The sequence below is a fragment of the Chionomys nivalis genome, chromosome 9 (assembly GCF_950005125.1).
Source record: "Chionomys nivalis chromosome 9, mChiNiv1.1, whole genome shotgun sequence".
Taxonomy (NCBI): Eukaryota; Metazoa; Chordata; class Mammalia; order Rodentia; family Cricetidae; genus Chionomys; species Chionomys nivalis.
The window spans coordinates 64098150-64121530 of record NC_080094.1 but is presented as its reverse complement, the minus strand read 5'-3'; the positions used below and the strand labels follow the sequence as shown (position 1 = coordinate 64121530).

General features: G+C 37.6%; 1 protein-coding gene across 2 annotated transcripts in view; it reads right to left on the bottom strand.

Annotated features, from left to right (window-relative positions):
* Positions 1 to 23381, bottom strand: part of Ano3 (anoctamin 3) — a 228040-nt gene that overhangs the window by 40558 nt on the left and 164101 nt on the right. The gene's annotated exons all lie outside the window — the stretch shown is intronic.

Genomic DNA, 23381 nt, shown 5'->3' with positions numbered 1-23381 from the left:
ATAAACAACAGTTTAAAAACACTCCAGTTTTCTTTATTTTGGAAGTGTTTTTTTTTTTTCATGATGGACAGAGAACTCCTCTACCATTAATCTACAGTATCAAACAGAGGAAAGTCAATATTTTTTCTTTCAAGACAGTTTCTTACTATATATGTCAGGATAGCCTAGAGCTTTCTGTGTTGCTCAGACTAGTCTCGAAACACTGAATATCCTACTTCAGACTTCAGAATGCTGATATTAAGGACATGAATTAACATGCACAGACAATACTAATTAAAAAAAAAGAGGATTAAATATATTACTTGGCTAGATCCTCATAACAATAGTGTGGTCTTCCCCAGGTTTGAGTTTTATGATGCCACAGAAATTTTAACTCCTACAGTTAGCACTAGGGAGTTCAGCTTGCATGACCATATTGCATTATATAATCAGTTTTAAGTTGTCTATCAGCATAAATCATAAGCACAGGGATTAGAAATGAACTGACATGTAGGCTGAACCAAAACAAACCAACAAAATCCTGAACAGTTCCCTGGAATAACTTTCTTATAGATGACTGCAAGGAAACAATGATTTTAGATACTCCAGGGCAATTGCACATATAAATTTATAGCAGGTGAGAAGAGGTACATAAGACCTCAGCCAGCTCAGGCCAAGCAAAAGTCCAGCGTGAAGAACAGAGGTGTTTTCCTGTAAGGAGTGGAGGAAGCCCTAAGTGAGTGAAATACTGGATGATTGTGTATTTTGACACAAACAAGGTCCAGTCAAGGACTCTGAGACCAATTGGTCCATGGTAAATTGGCAAAGACATTACCCATATAGGCCATAAAAGCTTTCCTCAGGAGTCTGAGTGTGAAGCTTTATGAGAGATTGGTCAGTGTGTGCAAAGACAACAATTACAACTTCCTCCTCCTGGGTGTTAAAGCCTGTGACTACTAACCTACAGAGATCTCCTGACATTAACCCTTCCATATGTACTGTACCTAATAAGCATGACTTCTGAGTTGTGCTGGTAGTGATTAGAGACTCCGGATGGTGACAGCTTCTTTGCACATGTGTCTCTGTGTATAGGTATTCCTTGTTCTTTGGCTGACCCTTGCCAGTGTTTCAGGACCCAAGCCTAGAGGGACGTGACAGGGACCCACCCTTAACTAAGAATCTCTTGACCACTGAGAGCTTCTAGAAGAATAAAAGTCAGGTTCTTTTTTTTTTTTTTTTTTTTTTGACTGTCCCTGATATGTCAAATATCCTCCAGTGGAATGCCCCACATCAAAGTCTATAAGGGCAGCACAAACTGGATTTGATAGGAAAAAAAAATACACAAATTTGAGTGGGTACAAATGGGTGGTGGATCTAGGAAAAGCTCAAGAGGGGGGTAAATAAAACTAAAACACACGGCACAAAATTCACAAAGTCCTAAGTAATATTTTTTAATTAAAAAAAGAGAAGATTTTGGAAAGATCAGCCTCTTTCCCTCCTATTGAGTTGCCTTGTCCAACTTAGATGTGAGGACTTTTATCTTGCCTTATTGTATCTTGTTATGTCATGTTTGGTTATTGTCTCTTGGACGTTTTGTTTTTTTCTAAAAGGAAATAGAGGTGGAACTGGGGGAGAGGGGAGGGGAGGGAACCATTTTCAATAAAAGTAAATAAGTAAAATAAATGTCATGGCTTGCTCTTAATAAATGAAGATTTTTTTGCCAGGCGATGGTGGTATACACCTTTAATCCCAGCACTTAGGAGGCAGAGGCAGGCAGATCTCTGTGAGTTTGACGCCAGCCTGATCTATAGGAGCTAGTTCCAGGACAGGAACCAAAACTACACAGAGAAACCTTGTCTCAAAAAAAAAAAAAAAAAAAAAAAAAAAAAAAAAAAAAAAAAAAGAAAGAAAGAAAGGAAGAAAGAAAGAAAGAAAGAAAGAAAAAAGAAGATTTTACCTACTGGCTTACATGTTGTCCAACACCATCCCTGAATAGAAAACCAATTTTAACTTGGGAGGCAGAGACAGGCAGATCACTGTGCCTTCAAGGCCAGCCTGGTCTGTAGAGCAAGTTCCAGAACAGGCACCAAAGTTACACAGAGAAACCCTGCCTCAAAAAAAAAAAAAAAAAAAAAAAAGAAAGAAAAAGAAAAAGGATTATTTACCATTCTTCCAACACATCTGTCTGCCAATCTCCACATGTAGCCCTGGTTAGCCTAGAACTTGTGCTTAGACTTCAGATTGTTGATACATATAACCACATCCTGAGGGAATTTCATTCTCGATAGAAGAACTAGGATGCAAAAGAGGGTTGAACTGGCATCTAGTTCACCACTGAGTACAAGGCATGGGATGTCATGAATCCAGGACTCTGAAAGACTCATTTTGACAAATTATAAAAGGAGCAAAGACATTTTAATCATCTCATGGTACAGTGGAGGGAAACTCGGCATGCACAGTTGACTTTGTGATCCCGCATGGTTGTTCAGTCTCTGAAGCAAGCAATGGATGAAAGAACACAGGACCATTAATGACAAAATCCCAGACAGGGCATAGAAGATAGATAGATGTGTGGGACATTGAGAGACGTAGAAATTGGAATTGGACAGATTTACTGTGCTTAATTTAACATCTTACAGCATGGAAATGTTTTAATTCCCCAGTTATGCCTCATGCTAATGACTTTAATTATACTTTAACAATTACAATATCATTACTTTAATAATATCTCTGGGAGCAACCACATAACATTAGTTGTTTTTTGTTTTTGTTTGTTTTTTTGAGAAAGGGTCTCACTATGTAGCTCTGGCTGTCTTGAAACTCCCTAGACTAGACTGACAAGCATTAACTTTGTAGACCAGGCTGGTTGGAAATTAGAAATTAGAAACTCAGAAATTAGTTTGCTTCTGCCTTCCGGGTGCTGGGATTAAAAATGAGTGCCACCACACCTGGCTACACATCAGTATTTTTTTAAAGCTCCTGAAGTTTTTCAATATGTAATGAAAAGCTGCATACCATCTGCTAGAAAAAAAAAAAGTTGCACTGAAAAAAAATGAAACCGAACTCAGTGTCACACTTCTTGACAAGGTAGATCCCCAGCACTAAAGTTGTAGGCCAAACTGACATTAATAATGACTAACATTTTGTTTCAGTTTCTAACTATACATGAAGCAACTAAAAATCAAGTAATGCAGTTGGTCAGTTGGTGGTGCACACCTTTGATTCCAGAGGCAGGAGGATCTCTGTGAGTTTGAGGACAGCCTAGTCTACTGAGTGAATTTCAGGATAGCCAAGACTGTTCCACAGAGAACCCTGTCTCGAAAAACAAGCAAAACCCAAAACAACCCCCCCCAAAAAACATGTAATGCATATATCCCTTAATATGTCTAATGCTCGGTTTCACAATTATTAACAAAAGCCTGCATGCCATCTATTATACAAGATATGTGCTACACAGCAGTAACAATTATTGACTAGAATAGAAAGATGGGATTTTTAAAGTTGAAGCAACCTATGGGAACTACGCTACTTCTCCCATGCTACGCATCCCTCAGTGTTACTGGGTAGAATTGAGAATTGAGATGCTGATAGGTGAGAGGGCAAAGCTGAGAGAAGTAGTGCTAATTGGCATACTACTGTGAAATAAATGTCCTGGAGATCTGAGGAAGCAAAAAGAATAGAATAAATCAAATCATATGGAACGCACAGCAGGGAGACTGGAATACAAAGACAAGACAGTGGCACGAAATGCCCATGGTAACAGAAGATGTGGGGCAGTGGAGAAGGAAGGGGTGCACTGAAACTTACTTGCTGAAAAATAAAAATATCTTAAGATAAAAGTGTATGAAGTGAGGTCATTGTTAATTTTTTAAGAGAGGAAAGAAAGTCAATACAGGGGCAGATATGGTTCAGATTAGAAGTGGAATCACACATAAGCATTTGCGTGTATATATGTATAAGATACAGTATTGTTATGAATATGTAGTGCTCAAAGGACATGTATCACATATTAATGGTAATTGTCTGGAGAAGTAGATCACAGAGTGCAAGCATGTTCTGCAGAGTACAGACCTGTCTAGAGGAGCAAGTGAGATCACATTCAGATTGTTCATGGTCATCACAAATAAGGAACCAGGCGCAGAGTGCTCATGGTGCCTCATGAGGAGCAGAAGGAGGGAGAACATGAGCAAGGAAGTCAGGACCACGAGGGGTGCACCCACCCACTGTGACATTGGAACTGATTTATTGGGAGCCCACCAAGGACAGCTGGACTGGGACTGAATAAGCATGGGTTGAAACTGGACTCTCTGAACATGGCGGACAATGAAGGCTGATGAGAAGCCAAGGACAATGGCACTAGGTTTCGATCCTAATACATGAACTGGCTTTGTGGGAGCTTAGCCTGTTTGGATGCTCACCTTCTTGGACCTAGATAGAAGTGGGAGGACCTTGGTCTTCCCGCGGGGCAGGGAATTTGTACTGCTCTTCAGTATCGAGAGGGAGGGGGAATGGAGTGGGGGGAGGAGAAGAGGAGTGGGGATAGGGGGAGGGGAGTGGGGGGAGGGGCAATATTTGGGAGGAGGGGGAGGGAAAAAGGAAACGGGGATAGGTGGAAATTTTAATTAAAAAAGAATAAAAATAATTTTAAAAAAATAAAAAAAATAAAGTGAATAGCTGAAGAGCAGAATCACAGGGTCACGTCAAAGAGGTTAGGCACTGCTCCGTTTTGTTTCAAGTATTTATTTATACAGAAGATCACTGTGATTGAAACCTCTCTGGCCCTCTCAACAGACCTGCATCCACAGTACTTAGCAGGAATTACTCACTACTTTTTTTTTTTTTTTTGGTTTTTGGTTTTTTTCGAGACAGGGTTTCTCTGTGGCTTTGGAGCCTGTCCTGGAACTAGCTCTGTAGACCAGGCTGGTCTCGAACTCACAGAGATCCGCCTGCCTCTGCCTCCCGAGTGCTGGGATTAAAGGCGTGCGCCACCACCGCCCGGCTTACTCACTACTTCTTTAGTCTGATTTTTTCCCAATTCTTAAGAATTTTTACTCCATACCTGTGTGTACATAGGTATGTGGTTGTGCAAACCTGCATGTGTTTGTGCAGAGGTATGTGGTTGTGCAAACCTGCATGTGTTTGTGCAGAGGCCAGCAGAGACTATTGGGTCCCTCTCTGCCTTCTGCCTTATTTCCTTGAGTGTCTCTTTGAATTTGGACCTAGGCTGGCAGCCACCAACCCAGCAATCCTCCTGTCTCTGTACCTCCCCCTACCTTACTCTACTACAAGTGCAAAGGGAAGGTTAAGGGTACATGTGTGACCAGGCCTAGCTTTTGAAATACCTGCTTGGATCTGGATCAGATCTAACACGTGTGCAGCACACATTCTTACCCCTAAGCTATTTCTCCAGTCCTCACCTTGTTCTGGTTTCCACACTAAATGGTCACTAAAGGGGTGTTAAAATGCCTTTAGATTCAGGGGTGTGGCAGTCACTCTTAGCCTTGTGTTGTTTACATTTTTCCAGGCTTTCACATTATGGAATTTCACTGGGACAGGAGGAAAAGTCATCATTATTACTGACCAGAGACTCCCTCCTTTCTGATATGTTTTGGGGGTATCAGGTATCAAGTTTCATTTTATTTTGAAAAAAAAATTATTAGTTAAAAACATTCTACAAACTACATTATTACTTTTCTAAAGGAGTAGGGGTTTTGAAAGGGCAGAAAAAAAAGGGTGAAGGTCCAGTTCAAAGGTTGCTAAATCTGTACCTGGATAACAAAATGGAATTTCAGGTATTGGGCTCATCAAAGGAGATAAAGTTTGGAGCCTTCTTCAAGGAAGCCCATCTGAAGCTGGATGATTTAGAGCAGCAGACTGCCAGTTTGGACCTCATCCAAGTGCAACTGAAGACCTTCCTTTATTCTTAGGGTTTATTTTTGGTAACATCCTCAAGCATAATGTGTTTTCCCCATACAGTATTGCAACACTACTACATACAAGGTAGAATTAGAGACCTTGTAGAGCAGGTTCTATACTTGGGAAAAAGGGCCATGAATACGATATGTTTCAAATTCGCAGCCTGGGGTACATTCCTATTTATTGAGCTAACATCTCATCGGAATGCAATAATGGCCTAGAGATGGCTTCTGGTCTGGAAAGCCTGCATGAAAGAAGAATGTGTGTGAAGGGGAAGATCTAAGGCCTGATTTCAGTGCCTCTTACCTCAGAGAAACATCCCTGGGACTTGTCTAGATTTATTAGCCTTATTTCTAGCTCTCTCTCTCTCTAATTTCACATTCAGAGCCTCCCCTTCCCACTCCTATCATTTCTTCTCTAACATTTAGTAAGAGAGAAGATGGCAAACCAAACAGTACGTCTTGCTCAGTTCTGGAAATATTTACAAGTTTCTGAAATCAACACCTGTTTTATCCCCCCTCACCAGAAAATCCACAGAGAAATATGAAATTATACAATGTGGGGGCCAGCCATGATAAGCTAAGTATGGGCAGGTCACCCAAAGGAAGTTCTTTACTTCCAACCATTATCACCTGCCAGAGTAAGACTTGGTCATAGACAAAATTAATAAGAGGCCTGAGTTCAGTATTTAACCCTGAGGCAATACCTGGTTGCAGAAAGAACCACAAACTGGGATTACCTAGCACCACCCAAGAACAGACCATTCAAAGAAATGCCTAACATTCCAACCATAGTAGATAGGATCACCTGCCAGCACACACTCACCAGAACACCCCTAGACAAATGTCAGCCTACCAGGGGTCCTGAACCTCAAAGACCCCTCACCCCCACCTTTACTACTATAAAAACACAACTCTAACTGAGCTCGGGGCTCTCTGGTTATTCCAACATGTTGGACATGTGGAGAGACCGAGTTTGCAAACTTGATTAAAATAAAAGCTCTTTGCTTGTACTTATGGAACTCGGTTTCCCTGTTGGCTTTTGCGGGAACTTTGTGGATTTGGGCATAACATACCTAACCAATGTCATGCTATGTATATGAAAGCAGAACCGTAGCTGGGTAAGGTGACATTTCCCTGGAGATCCAGGAAGCAGGAGGCTGAAGGAAGAGAGTCACTTAAACTCATGGCTCAAGCAGATGAGATGGGGGAGGAGGCAGGAGGAAGGAGAGACGTTAAAAGGGCCTGGTGGAAGAATTCTCACTACAGTCTTGACTAGTCTCTTGGCTTTGATTCAGAAGGTCATAATGTGGAGGAAATGCCTGGGGTGAAGACACCTAGGACTGAGCTTTGATTCCTACTTTCTTCCATGGTGGAAGGAGAGAACCAACTCCAGCAAGTTGTCCTCTGTCTGATCTTCACATGCATGTCCTAGCATGGGTGCACACCCCCCCACACTCGCTCACCCATGCACTAAATAAATAAATTAATAAATATAACAAAAATAAAACTCTAAAACTTAGAAATCATGTAATATAATTTGATTTTGGAATTTCTATATTAAATAAATATTATAGTACCGCATATTCAAATTGGGATGAGTACTCACACCTCAGCTGCTAAAATATTAAATGTGTCAATACAGATATAAACGTGGCAGCTTTTTACATTTTATTCTATTTAACAGATACATTACTTTATTATATAAGTATGTATGTGTGCATGGGTGTATGCATGTGTGTGTGTGTGTGTGCGTGTGTGTATGCAAGCATGCATGTGCATGAGCAGATACTTACAGAACCAAAGAGAGTTTTTGATATGCTGGATTTGAAGTTACTTTAGCTGGAGCCACTGCAAGTGTGTGCTGGGAATTGAGGGTCCCCCCAAAAAGCAAGAAGAGATCGCAACTGTAGAGCCCTCTCTTAGCCTCTACAGTGCGTTCTTATTAAATAAGTGTAATCTTGTTAAGTATGAGATTAATTTTCCTTATGTTCTTTTCTCACTTGACCTTTCATATATTTGATACAGTTTGTGGTTAATTCTGTTCAACATTTTTTATTACAAATGTAATAGCAAGCAGAAATAATCGGATCAAGTCTGTTGCTGAAATTTCCTTATGCAGGGGTTTGCGCCAAATGAACTAAACATGAAGAGAGGCACACATAGTCTTCACTGTCCTGCTAACAGACACAGCTATGGATATAGGCACTCAGGTATTGTTCTTAAGCAGTATATTTAAGACTTGTATCTTAATGATGCTCAGAGGAATGATCACAGTAGCTGTTAATTCATAAAGGAAAAAGAGACATGAAATAAACTTTCCATCTCCAACTTTTGTTAATGTCTGTAATAGCTTTGCCCCCCCCAAAAAATAACCTGCTCAAAAACTGAATTCTTAATTTTTGATTGGCAGATGTCAGCAACCTAATCATTATTAAATATTTAGTTTTTCTACTACATAATATAAGCCTTCATCTTGGCCTGGATGGACTAACTTAGTAAGAACATACTGAGAAACATAGACAATGCCACAAATTATAAAAATTACTAACCACATTTTCATAACAAACAAAATAAAATGTACCTTATTGAGCAAATTCTCATCTTTAGAATACTTATGAATGGTACTGCACTGTGCAAAGAGCATGGGTTAAGTTAGGAATCTTCTGGGCTTATATGATGTATGTATTTTTTTCTAAATGGTAAATTAAAAAGAGTGAATTTCCATTTTGCAAATTAAATGAGAATAATAAACATACTTCATAAGGTTTTCTGGCAAATTCAGCATCTTGCTAGTGGTCTGGTTCTGTTTAATGAACTTGAAGGCGATACTAAATTTTAGTTACAGTTTGTTTAACAACTGCTAGTTGTTAAACCTAAAAAAATTTGTAGCCAAAGAATTTGGTTTCCAATCCATAGCTGTACTTTACGTTTTCTGTTTCTTGATCTAAAATTCAAGAACATCCAATTTTTCAAACAGTAGTTGATCTGCTCATGGTTTACTGTGTCTAAAAGTATCGTGTAGACATAGCTATAATATTGACTTTCTTCAAATAGGAGATGGCAAAGTGGCCATGAGTGTTTCTAAGAGCAGACAATAGGAATATGGAGTCAGGATATTCTTAGTTCGTGCTTAGTAAGGCACACATATGTGCTACACAGGCACTTTCATATGTTGCCCAATTATTTCAACCTGTTATTGTGTAGCAAGGGATCCTGAGGAATGTTGCTGGCATTCCTATGTTGATTCTCTTGGGAGAATGTCAGGGCTTGTGAGGTGATCTGCATATCCCCCATGGGGTTCGGCACAGACAATGGAAGAGAAATAAGTTTTGAAATGCAGTGTTCTTTGAACTATGGAATTTATAACAATCTTAAAATTGCACAGTACCTTCAGCATTATAAAGTTGAATACATTTTTCGTTATCAGTAATCAAAATGACATTGGCTTAGACATTCTGCAGGAAAAGGAAAGTATAAGTCTATCTAGCATTCTCTTTTTTTGTTTTAATCCGATTTATTGAATTCATTGAAAAAGAACTTTGTTCATAAAAAAAACAATTATGACAAATGAACCCAAAGTTAAGGATGGATGGAAGCCCAGAGCTGACTAAAACTAAATGGGAAAAAATATTTTTTATTGATTTTATTGAGCTATACATTTTTCTCTGCTCCCCTCCCTTCCTCTCCTCTCCCCTTCTACCCTTTTCCATGGTCCCCATGCTCCCAATTTACTCAGGAGATCTTATTTTTTTCTACTTCCCATGTAGATTAGATCCATATATATCTCTCTTAGGGTCCTCATTATTGTCTAGGTTGTCTTGAGCTATGTTACTGACCATCCCCTGAGGAGGTAATAATTTTTTTAAAAGTTCAGAAAAATCAAGATCAAAAATCATTCCAGATAAGTATCAAGAAGTGAATTGATAAAATATGATTTCTAGACTCTGCATCTGCTGCGTATTCTTCTGGAGCCCTTGACATTTGCGGTTTCTTTATTCTTCTTATTTAAAAAAAATGAGAAAATACTTCACTTAATACTCATGTTTGGTTTGAAGTCCCAGACCTAAATGATCCCTCCTGTTTTAGCCTCCTGACTGCTTGGGAAGGTATTTAGACGCAGATTGCCACGCCAGGCTGTCATTCCCCTTACTTTTGTGCCTAATTTTGTGTTTGTATGTCTTGTTTTCTATTCTTTACATAGTTCTTCAACATTTTAATGCCCTTTCTTACAAAGAGCTAATATGCATTAACAATATATGGGGGTGATAGTGTCCCATAACTATTTGTCAGAACTGAAGATGAGGTAGGAAAAATCTTTAGTTCATGGCCAGCCCAGGCTCCATAAGGAATCCTTGTCTCTCTACCAAACACATTCAAATATTCCGGGTATCATGTAGCCTGCTACTCTGTTACATGTTCTGCATAGTTAGTCATTACGCCTTTGTCACTGTCTCATTCGTAAGAAGTTACTTTACTGGCAAGCCCATTGAAGTCTGAAAGTATAGCAAACTTGCCCATAATGAACTTGGTTCAGGTTGCTCTGATGTCAGAGATCCTGTTACTACTTTTAACTCCAGGTTTAAAAGAAGGGATTCGTGATATTGCTATGTGTAATTCTTTCAGGATTCTTTCCTGACTCAGCACAGAACTATCCTTTGTAACTAAGAACCTCTAAAGTCGTTTAATTAAAAATTATGTGATTTCAATGTGCTTTACAATTGAGGTTCTTACAGCCTTGCAGTTCAGGAAAAGACCACCTGGCATTTTCTGTCATGTGGCGCCTGTGAACTTGATTTCAAAGTCCTATTCAGGTCATGAATAAAGTCAGGAATAAGCATGCCTTTCCTCCTACTCTAGAGGATGAGCCAGGAAGCATACCAAGGTTGGCTTTAGGGTACTCTCTTGTGGTGTAGCTTCCTGAACTCTCCTTTGCCCTCTGCAAATTACAACTCAGTAGTGAGATCCCTCAAAACAAATAAACAAACAAAACAAAACAAAAAATTCCTGTGTGATGTAGCAGAGATGATTTATCTATGACATTTTTTTCCAAGTAGAAATAAATGATTTTTTTTCTCCAGCAGTTTCTGATTATCTTGCCTTAGGGATTTCAAAAGCTTGAATAAGTCACAAAGATCTGGTCCTAAGAGCGCTACAGCAAGTCCTAGGACTATTAACTTGTCAGCTTTGATGTTTAATTAAATTTATGCCTGGCTATAACTTTACTTAATGTAATAGGTCCATATAAAGTGAGTTTTGATCGATTAGGCAAGGGTTACCAAAAAAAATTATACTAGACTCTAAATGAAATTAGGATTTAAAGGAAGACAACTTGGATAATTTTATACTTCATCACAAAGGAGTAATCAGCTATGGTTCCTGAGCACAAAAGTATTTACTGCAGAGATAAATGTAATTTTGAAACACACAAAGCTCCCCTTGTAGATTCTTGAGACCCTTGAATACTAGGGAAGTTTTCCACTTTGGAATTCTTAAATCAGCTGGTGTCCAGAGAATGCCTAGACCTTTCCACATTATCACAATGCTTCAAGCCTACTTTCTGTCACCAAACACAGCTAACATATTAGAGTAAATACATTGTACCCCTCAACCACATTCCTGTGAACTACTTCAAGGAGCTCCAAATTTCCAAATCACCCTCAATTCTCCAATGTCCATTCCTCCAGGGAAAGAGAATTGCTTTCTGAAAAGCCATCCTCTTAACTCCCATAGCATGCTCAGTGTGCCCTCTGTTCTTCAGGCAATCAATAGCTAAGTAGTTTCTGCTTTCTTACATTTTTGCTCTAACCACCATTTGGCACTCTTCTGAATTCCCACTTTTCATGAAATACTCTCGAGTGATGGCTGTCTCTAACATCACTAATAAAAAAACATGAGCTGTTGATATTTTTTGCTCCTCGTTGTGACCCAGGGCCATTTTATCTCCTTCAAATACTTATAGGTTTGAATATTCATTATTGATTCATACTTCCTCTGTCTCTCAGTGTTGCAGTCATATACTCTCTGGTGACAAACATTCAATTCTTGTAGATGCCTTTTAACTTGTGGCATAGTCTCCTAAAATAACTTTTATAAATTACAATACACACAGGCAATTGTTCCAGTACCCTGGCTTCTGTGTTCTTTGGTCTGGATTATCCAAGATGCTTTGAATCATTATATCCTCTCAGGACATAAATTGATGATCTTAAATAACCATAATCTTAAGCCACTATATCTACCATTCCAATTCATTATTTACAAATTTCAACAGTTTGTTTATCTAGATATATTTTATTTTTTATTTATTATGTGTGTGTGTGTATTTACATGCTATGTTCTTGCAGGTATCTATGAAGACCAAAAAAATGCCATGGAGATGAATTACAGGCAGATGTGAGAAGTTTGACACAGAGGCTGGGAAGTGATCTCAGGTCCTTTAGAAGAGCATAAATCACTTATCCACTCAGTCATTTCTCTAGTCCTCAAATTTCTTGATCCAGATTTTTAACTATTTATCCTGTCGCAAGTTTATTGTCCTTTCTTTCCCTCTTTACTGTAATTTCTCTCTCTCCTCTCTCTTTCCTTATTCCTACTCTTGTCTTTATTCTTCATTCTCCTGTACTCATGTACATTAACATAATCAGAAAACCATAGATTTATACTGAGTGATTTGTTTACGTTAGTGGTCATTAACTGTGAGTAGTCGTCACTGGCTGTCATGTCATAACACTTTTCTTTTCCCTTTTAACATTTATTATTTATTTTTCTGTCACTGCTAAGAACTTCGCTGTTCATGTTAATATTAAATATAAAACAATTGGAAGAAAGTATTCTCTCCATCACATCTGTCTCCTTAGCTAGCACTGCGGCCTAGTTGTTCTCTTCTTTCCCCACATTAACGTCGTTGGTTTCCCCACAGACAACTAGGGAGTAGGAGTTACTTTCGCTGTTTTACAAATGGGAGGGCAGCCTTAGAAATATGACTAGTCACAATTATGAAATGAGTAAGCAGCAAAATCAGGACTCAATAAAGAAACTATGACTCACTGGCCAAACTTGCCTTACCACGCACACAGCTGCCTCCCTGCGTATGAGAACTGAGAACCTTGCCAGAATGAGCCCGAGAAGTCTTATACTGAATGAGCAGGCAGTGGAGTTGTGTACTGGAAAGCAGTCTGCTAACATAAGCAGAGCATGGCCTTGTTAATAGAGGGAACACAAAGAAAGAAATTTATTTTTAAGTGCTTATGGAGGAGCAGCCCACAACCATTTTCTATCTTTAGTTTACAGAAATTGAAGGATAAATAAGTAGACACAGTGGGCAACTTCTCTCAGGCCTTATACTACACAGAAAAATACCCAATAAACTAATAAACTGTTGTTGAATCTCTGAACACTTTGTACCATTGTTGGGGGTAATTTTTCATAATGATCCTTTATAACTTGTATCTCCTGAAAAATGAAACTTTAATAAACCACTATTTTCTTTGCAAATTTAATAGTTTGCTTTTAAACTATTAAATATATTTCCATTCTACCCTTGTTTTTGAAAATTAATGTTTTTACATATTAGAAAATATCTATTAATTATGTTGTCCTATTTCTTTAAAAACAATAATACCTAATTTCTTTTTCTTGTCATCATTCATATCTTAAACAACCCGAATAGAAGCCATCATATATTAATAAAACAAAATATAATCTCAAATTTAATATTCAAAATGACTATATAATATATCCAGCATTAAATGCATAATACAAATTTTATTACAATTACATTTCGTCAGGTCACCAATCAGTATGTTTTTCGTTAGTTGATTTAGTAATCCATGACTCTCTATTACTTATATTAGAACAAAGTGTTTTGTTTCACTATCAAGTGTATTTTACTCTTTATGACTAGCATACTGAGAGCATGTGCTTACAAAATAATCGGACAAATTTTGTTACAGTAATATCACTTCTTCAAACTACTGGCTGAAATAAAATCAAAGATCATATAGAATCTATCACTTAAAGTTAATTCTAGTGGCTATCAAATTCACAACTTTCTTTAGCAAAATTATGCGTGTAGGCACGCAAGGATGTTATTGCATATACATGTGGATCTAAAAGGGTGTTTGTTTTTAGAACAGCCATAAGTGTGGTTATGAACTACAGGGATTTGTTTGCAGATACATAATCTATAGGAATATGTGTTCCTATTGAATTTGACTATAAGATCAAGAAGTATTTCTTCCCAGTTTGAATTATAAGCCTTAAATAATAAACAATAAAATGGATCGAATTAATAGATGGAAAGTACCATAGAGGGTAAGTACAAAATATATATAAACACTGAAAAATGTATCATCTAATTCAGTCTGGCTAATGAAATTGTCAGTAATTGATCTTTGGTTGAGATTCTCAGGAGAAACTAGCCTTAGAAGGTCATATATATTTGGAACTGTATTTCAGTAAGAAATATTTGGAGACATCAATGTATCCATGTCTGTCTGTCTATCTATCTATCATCTATCTATCTATCTATCTATCTATCTATCTATCTATCTATCTATCTATCTATCTACCTATCTATCTATAATTTATCTAAACTATTCACATGTAGCTTCTTGTGAATCAAAGGATTCTGGCCACAACCAAATAAACTGAATAAAATTGAGGACTTCAATTAATGTATCTGTTTCAGTTTGGGGTTTATTTCTAGATGTGCTCATGATGAGTGTTTAAATAGAACTTGTCCTTATTCATTCTAATCAGATGGTTATGATTGTAGGAAGGCCATGGTAATAAACATTCTGTGGTCTCAGCCAACATCTTCAGGAAAGGACCAGGACAGCTTTGACACCCAGGGCAACAAAAGGAGAGAGTGGGAGCACAAGAGTTTTGCAATGTTTCTGCCTGTCATCAGCTATATAATCACTACTGTGGAATCAAAAAGGGATAATGATGTTCCTATACACGCCTAGGAGAATGTCTAGGGATACCATACATCCAATGCTGTTAGTTCATACTCAGTTCCCTGAGTTCAGACAGAGATTATTCCAATCCTCAGTAGATCCTTTTCCTAGTAACTTGATAATTTGCGGATGCAGAAAATTTAAAACTATAGAATTACCGCATTCTTTCCTGAATCCACTTAACTGAGCAGATTCCATACATTCGACTCAAACCTTCAGCTCATGCATTTTAGCTGAAGTTTCACTTACCCCTTTAGCAGTTGGAAGTCTGTTTGTACAATAGAAACCAGGCATAAACCTTAGGTATGTTAAGCAAGACAGACTGACACCAGCCTCCAAATACTGATATGACATGGGAAGGAGGCAAAAGGAACCAAGACAATTTGTTATTAACTCAACTATTTAAGTATGACCCAGGTATTCTGGAAATCATCTAGATTCTAACTTGAGAGTAAAAGCAAATAGAACAAAGGGCAGAAACTGCTTGATCAAAAAGGCTCCTGGGTCATTGTCACACAGGCTCCAGTGATTTCCTAAAGTCTGGAAAATCAGCAAGAACCACAGTGTACTCAAAGTCCCCAATAAACATTTACTGACTTTTTGTATGGGTAACTTTCTATAATACCAATTGCAGTGCACAGAGATAAGTCCATCACTACAGTCCCCTATGAATTTTTCACATCCAGGTTTAAGGTCACAAAGAGCCACTGCAGAGAGTGACTGGAGGATTTGTTAATGAGGCGGAATAATTTTGGACTAGAATACAGAAGCAGGTGTGGTGTGTGACTCATGTTTTCTTACCTGCAAAGAGGTAGCTAGAACAGTTCAAGAGTTCTTAATACAACAGAGGATATTACCAACCTGCCTCCCGCTTCAAGAAACAAACAATCCTCTTTTTCTGCGGCTGCTTCTGCTGCTGCAGGGAAGGAGCCTATCTCAAAATCTGATGAAGCAACCTATGAAAACTAGAGGGTTGGGCTTTTTTTTCAGACCTGAGTGAAGTGATATCCTGTTGCTTACAGCTGAGAGGCAGGTCAGTCAGGTTCTCGGTTGCTTTATAACACAAGCAGGATACTACCAGCCAGTCAGCCGACCCCACCTAATTTTGTTTCTCTCGCATCTGCCTGTGTCCTGTTCAGTGCCACACGGTCACACTTAACCCACCTGCTCTTTCACGCGCTGAGGACTCATTCCACCCAGGCCAATTTGATATTTTATTTACCGTCTGTAAACACCTGTTACTTCTGAAGGTAAGTGTGAGCCTCTCTGCATTCCTTTTCTCCTGCGGTCTCTCTCTCTCTCTCTCTCTCTCTCTCTCTCTCTCTCTCTCTCTCTCTCTCTCTCTCTCTCTCCTCTCTCTTTCTTTTATCCTAGAGAATCACAGACTCAACCTTTGACAGAACAATCAAGCAAGTAGTTACAGATACTCTGGTATGAACAGGCCATTGTTTCGCTAGCTAATTAACTTCTAAGTAGACATTTGCACTGTTAAATGAGTTAATTTTAGGAAGGATTGCCAAAGTTGCTAACTTACTAAACCAGTGAAAGAGTTCAATGAAATATTATTTTAAATGTGTGTTTCAAATACAGGGTTTGTCAAGTCTCAGCTAGCTATCAAAATGTTTAAAGTGGAGCTGGCAGCAGGAAAACAAATTGAAAAGCTTAAAAGTATGCATCTAGGCTTAAAGTTTATTTTTAAGTATGATACTTTTTAAATTTTTTTTTGGAAAAAATATTTTTATATGCCTTGAATTACAAGCTTCTATTCATCTTTTTCAACGGTGTTCTTAACTAAAAAGTTGAAAACTGTACATTTCGTTACGTCATCTAGCATGCTAAGTACACACGTATGACATTCCCAGAAATTTTAGAAGGCTAAGTCATTCAGAGAAGACCTCCTGTGGAACGGGACTTAGGTAGGGTCTGAAAAAGTTATTTTCAGCTTGTGGTCCTTTGAGCCCCCTTTTTTAAAAAGATGATTTTCTGTTGACCTACTTTCTCTTTGATCCATAGAAGCTGTTTCTAAAGACAGTGAGATGTGATAGAGGTCTAAGCTCTCATGCTCGGGAATTCGGATTCAGAACGTATTTTTGGAGACACATTCTTTTTAAGCTTTGTAGTCATCCCTCTATTTTTTCACAGTCATGAAATTCATGACTGGACTCCCAAGTTAGTAGGCAAGAGTCATTATCTTCTTTTTTGATATTTATGTATATCTAAGTCTTTTAATAGAGTGACAGCAAAATCTTGGAGAATTTCTTTCAAGAAAAAAATTATTCATTCATTCATTTTTCCTTCTTTCTCAAATAAAAGTGAAACAATAATTATAATGAATGCTCTCATGTACAAGTAGAATTTTTGAATGACCATGCTTCTAAACCTTTATATAGTAAGAGTTTTAGAACATAATTTCTTATTAATGTGGCTTTAGAGGATGGACTTAATACTAGCCAAAACTGCAAAGGTTACTTACAAGTATTCAAGTTCTAACTGGAATATTAGCTACATGGCTGACCAAATTTTTTTTTATAACAAAACGAAACAAATATATAAACCCATTTTCCCTGGGAAGTTAAGGTCTGTGACCAGAAACAATGAAAAGCAATAGGGCAAAGTGGGTCTATACCCCTCAGGTATTCACCATAGGGACAAAACGTATGGTATCTTCTGAATACCTGAACTATGCTATTATTTAAAACTTTTCTGGTTGAGTTGAGAGTGAATTCCATACTTTCTCTTGCACTCATTTACAGCCAGACACAGCCAGGGTACCTCCTTATTCTTAAAGCTTGGCATAAATTGTATGACTCAGGTTTAAAGGGGAGGCTTGGCAGAATAATGGCATTATACAATTAAGAGCTATCCAAATTAAACAGAGCAGGAGTGTTTGCCTCCATGAATATAGTTGTCTCCTCTCCAGGTATTTCCAACCTCTCCATGGAGATGTAAGCATAGGAAGCCACATTTCAGGGTAAACACCAAAGAAAGGGAATAAGCCAGGCTTTGTTCTCCCTGGGGAATAATGTTTAAAAACTGAAATTATATTTTAAGTGTTGTTAAATACAAAGAGCAGTAAAAATTCAGTTTCTAGGCATTTAAAATCTGTACTCATGGCATAGAGATTGGTTCAAAATCCTTTTCTCTTTCTGTTCCACATATGACAATTCTAACCTTAGTTTTTAAAGTTTATGATAATGACACATATGTTTCTGATACACACACCTCCTAAATTTCTGTAGATATTAGGATCCCAGTATTACTCCCAGCCATGTACAACAAAAGACAAAAAAAATCCCACAAAACACAGGGGTAATATGCAGTTTATTTTTTTCTCTCTCATCTTTCAATTTATCACTGTCTTCCCACTCCATAGTGCATCTGGCTGGTGGATGAACTTAGTCAAACTCAAGCACGCCATTTACTTAATTTCACCCAGCATACTTAATTTCATTTTAATATATTATATGAATATTTCACATCATCTAAATGTGTGCAACTTATAGGTGGGAAGAGGTTCAAAGGAAAAATGAAGGGGGAAAAATCAAAATTTGATCCACTGTCTTCTGTAGGTATTACATTGTCCAGATCATTAGCGCTTACTGTTCACAGTGTACACTGTTTAATTCAGCTGGGTCCAACTTAACCTGAGTCACATTGTGCTTGCTTCTGCAAACTGTCAGAGCTGGCATCCTGAATACTCGATGATTAGATTTTGGGCTTCTTCTATTATTTTGAGATGAGAGATACCGAAGATATGTTATGTGGTTACCCTAGAAGCCAGGGAGGAGAGGCAAATTTATCTCCTGACACAAAGGTCAGACTTGCAGGCCTAAATCAGTCTTTGCAATACCGTGGCTACAGCCAGATTCATTTCTCAATTAACATTACCTTGTATTCAGATATATTATCTGTTTCTCTCTTCCCTCATTTTAAAACCTTTTCTAAGGAGGTAAGTTATAGGTAGTAACAGTTCTTTGGCTTATTTGGGGTATTGATACCCAAGGTTTTCAGGTTACACTCAAAAGTGAGGTGAAGGAATGAGAGATGCCCAGGGTGGTTCAATGTTACAGGCAAGGTGAACCGGGCACAATAAAGCTCACTTTGTTGGCAGGTGATATGAGGATTCTCGTTACAGGAAGGGAGTAAAAGCTCCAGGCTATGTTGCTCACATAAAACTGAAAGCAAATTAGAACTACTAAGAACCCTTACCCTGCCCCTGGTGACCATATTTTTAGGAGACGAAATGAGGAAAATGCCTAAATACAGAGAATGTAAACCAAGTGCTGTAATAACGATAAAAAGAGTTGCCAAATACAGTGCCTAAAGTAGAGCACAGGCAGCAGATGAAAAAAGAGATAACTATGTGTGCTGTGATCTGTACAGATTTCACTGGATAAAAATAGCTCTGAAATGTAGATGTAGCTACACTAAGCTAAGCTGCATTTTAAATGTACCTACTGCACAAGGCATTCATTGAATGGAATACTGACCAGCTGTAAGTCTAGGAAAAATGCACTGAGGTTTTTTTTTTTTTTTTTTCATGTGGATCATACAAGAAACCATACATAAAGTTGTTGGAGTTACTTTTATGTTAAGATAAAAGTATACTCATCATGTTTGAGAAGCGCTTAAGCTAGGTGGACCTGTGTCTGCAGCATATTTAGAATGGCTTAAATCCAATTTAGAAGCTGTGTTTAACATGATGGTGGGGGAATGCACTAAGGTATACGTTTCTTTTAATGCTCTACAGAGTATGGTTGACCCTACAATTCGTGGACTGTGTGTCCATGCATTTAAACAAGGGCAAATTAAATAGTCCAGAAGAAGAAAGGCTTGCACTGAACATGGTCGTTGTTTTCATGTTATTCTTTCTTAAACTTGCTAACATTTCCACTAGTCATCTAGCATTTACATTGTGCCAGGTATTCTAAGTATTTTAGAAGCATTTGAAGTATATAGGGGGATGGGACTAGGTAATATGTCAGCACTTAAGCCACACTACATAAAAGGCTTTACCAGCCAAGGATTTTCATGTTCTTGGGAGACTCTGAATCCAGTTCCCTCCAGTTTTTGAGCAGCAACACCACACAATAACTCATGTATGCCAAGATTTAATCAATCCCTAAATTTGATTCACTCGTGTGAGTCCTTGAACACTTTGTTGACACTCTATATTCCTCCACTAATATTTAGTTATAAATTATTTACTGGTGTGGGAGAATTGTCTGTATTCTGTCAGTCATGTTATAAATAAACGCTGATTGGCCAGGTAGGAAGTATAGGTGGGAAAACCAGACAGGAAGTAGAAATGATGTAATCAGAACAGGAGAATTCTGGGAAGGAGGAAGTTGATCCCTCCCACTCCTGCCCAGACCACAGAAGCAGCAGGATGTGATCTGCCCCACTGAAAAAAGGTACTGAGCCACATGGTTAACACAAGATGTGAGAATTAGCCGATGAGAGACTAGAGCTGGTGGGCCAATCAGCTTATAATTTATGGAGACCTATGTGTGATTTTCTTTGGGGCTAAACAGTTGTGGGGTACCGGGTGGGACAGAAACCCAAACCAGCAGGCCTGACCCTCCATGTTACAATTTACAGTTCCAAATCTTGTTCTGCATGATTGTCTGTAAGAACTCAATGGGAAAATGTATAAAGTTTCTGATACAGTAAGTGTATAATTAATAACACAATTTTCTGATTATGCTAACAATTTTAAGACAAACCACTCATATTGTGGAAATAAAATATAAGGAAATGGAATTACCACAAACATAAATACTTCTGTAATTCCTGTCTGGAAACAGTATGAGGATTATATACAAGAACCACTTAAGTGAGCAGAGAAAAATGTAGAGCTGAATAAAAATAAAAAAATGTATCCCTTTCCCACATATATACTTTTACAGTTTCTTGTCTTAACAGAGTTGTGCCTGTTTTGAACATTTTTCTGCGGGATTACACAATATGACTGGATTTTTAGGCCTTAAATTATGTTGATAATAATCATCCATATTATTGCATAAAACCATAAGATGCTAATTTTCACCATATGAATAGGCTAGGATTTGTTGTTCTGTCTGTTACTGGTGGATTTCAGCCAGACACTCATAAGTAATGTGCCTGTGAATATCCCTGTGTGCCTACCTCCTTTATATTTTAAGAAGACTTTTCTTAAGTGATTAGAATATGGATGGAAGATGTTATATCCCAGTGAAACCTTTGGAATGCAAAACCTCAGGCTGATTTCTAGGCTTTTGATGAAGATATCAGAATATAATACAGATGTCTTTAATTTGCAACAGAGTGTAAGGCGAGTGTAGTGAAAATATCCAAATTATAATCAGAGCATTATGGAGAGTTTCTAAACTCTATTTAAAAAAAAAAATTAGCAATGTTCCGATGAAAATTCAGTGAAAGACTTTGAGAAACTGCAGGCAAGGGGCTGAAGAGATGGCTCAGGGTTAAGATCACTAGCTGCTCTTCCAGTAAATCTAGGCTTTATTGTCAGAACCCACATGGCAACTCACAACTGTCTGTAACTCCAATCCCATCATACCTGATGCCTTCTTTTGACATCTACAGGTTTCTGACACACATGTGGTAAGCATACATACATTCAGGCAAACCGTCATGCATATAAAATAAAAATAAATCTTAAAAACTTGAAGGCAACATAGAACCTAAAATTTAACAATTGAATTTTCTCTCTCTCTTTTTTTTTTCTTAGTCAAGAAGGAATCTTTTAGTGGAAAATAAAACCCAATTTTAATAGCATCAAATCAGTTCTCAGACTTTACTGTTTAAGACTGCTTGACATGGAGTCTCATATATTCTATGCTGGCTTCAAACTATGTCGCTGAGAATTACCTTATGCCTCTGGTCCTGTATTTTCTCCACATTCCTTCCTACTTCTGGGAATACAGGCATGACCCAGCTTTCCAGGTTTGTGCAATGCAGAGACAGAATGCTAACTTTTTGCATGCTAGGCAAGCACTTTAGCAACTAAGAAATATTCTCAGCTCCAGGCTATCATTTTTTTTAAGTATAAAAGTTGACTTAAACATACTTCATCTTTTAGTGTTTTGTTTTCCTCTTCTTTTTATTAGTTTCTATTACTAGTCACTCTGAGCCTCAGTTTCCTCATCTATATAAAAAACATAACACAAGCTATTCTCATCTTAGGATATCACTGTATAAAGTGTAATGATATTGCAAACTTTGTAATCCCTAAGACTCTATAGCAGTGGCTGTCAAGCTTTCTAATGCTGAGACCCTTTAATGCAATTCCTCGTATTGTAGGGACCACCAACCATGCAGTTATTTTTGTTCCTATTTCATAACTGTAATTTTGCTACTGTTATGAATTACAATGTAAATATCTGTGTTTTGGGATGGTCTTAGGCCACACTTAAGAAAGGGTCATTTGACCCCCAAAGGGCTTGTGACCCAAACTGCTGCACTACAGAGAGTGTGATATTTGGTTGATGCCAAATAGAAGTTGATTTATTAAGTGCTGGCTTTAGGCCAGATACGGTTCTGAGTGTTTCTTCCTATACTATTTGATTTAGTTTTAATACAATATTGCAAAACAGTTCAGTTCCTTTGAAAATAATATATTAACAATTTATAATGATGATAATTCTATAGGTTATTTATGACAGAAACCAGAATCTTCATATATACCTTTTCAATTTTTCCCTTATCACCTATTTCAGTCATAAGGAACTTCTGTATTAAGCAGAATTGTATACTTGGGTTAGTGAGGTCACCTTCATGGTTTTATTACCTAACAGTTCCATAATTTAACTAGGTCAAATACCTAGGTATTTTACATTAAATACCCTCAACAATATCCTTCATTTATTATAACACAGATGTTATTTCCACTTCAATTAAATAAGTAAATATGAATAAAATGTATTCAAGGGAGCTTTGCAAAGACTTCCTTCATAGATCTGAGAATGGGGCATTTAGTGTCTGATCAGTGGAGTAATTTTTACACTTAGCATTCAGAATAATATCTCCAAAAAGAACATGATTTTGTAGTTTGAAGAAATCACACAGCTTTGTATGTCCTATATTTACATCATAAAAGAAGTTATTTAACAGCCTGTGTATATGCACATGTGTTTATAAATATATTTTCTAGTTGTTTCTAGTTCAGTGATCTTTGAAATAGCAGTAGCTAGCTTGATAAGGCAGGGCTGGTGATTTTGTTTAGCTGTAGAGTGCCTGCCTAGCAATCACAAGGCCCTGGGTTTGGTCCTCAGCTCTAGAAAAACAAACAAACAAAGACAAAAACAAAAACCAAAGTAACTAACTTGACAAGGCTATTTCTTGGCATTTTCCTAAAAGGAAGTATTATATTGAAAATAGAATTTAGTGGCACTGGATTAAATCCACAATCTTTATCAAACAAATTGTTTAGAGTGAGAAATATATTATCATCTTAACATTATGTCTTGGGATATTTTCCTTTAGTAATGAAGATTCATAAAACTCAGAATGTTCTTAATAATTC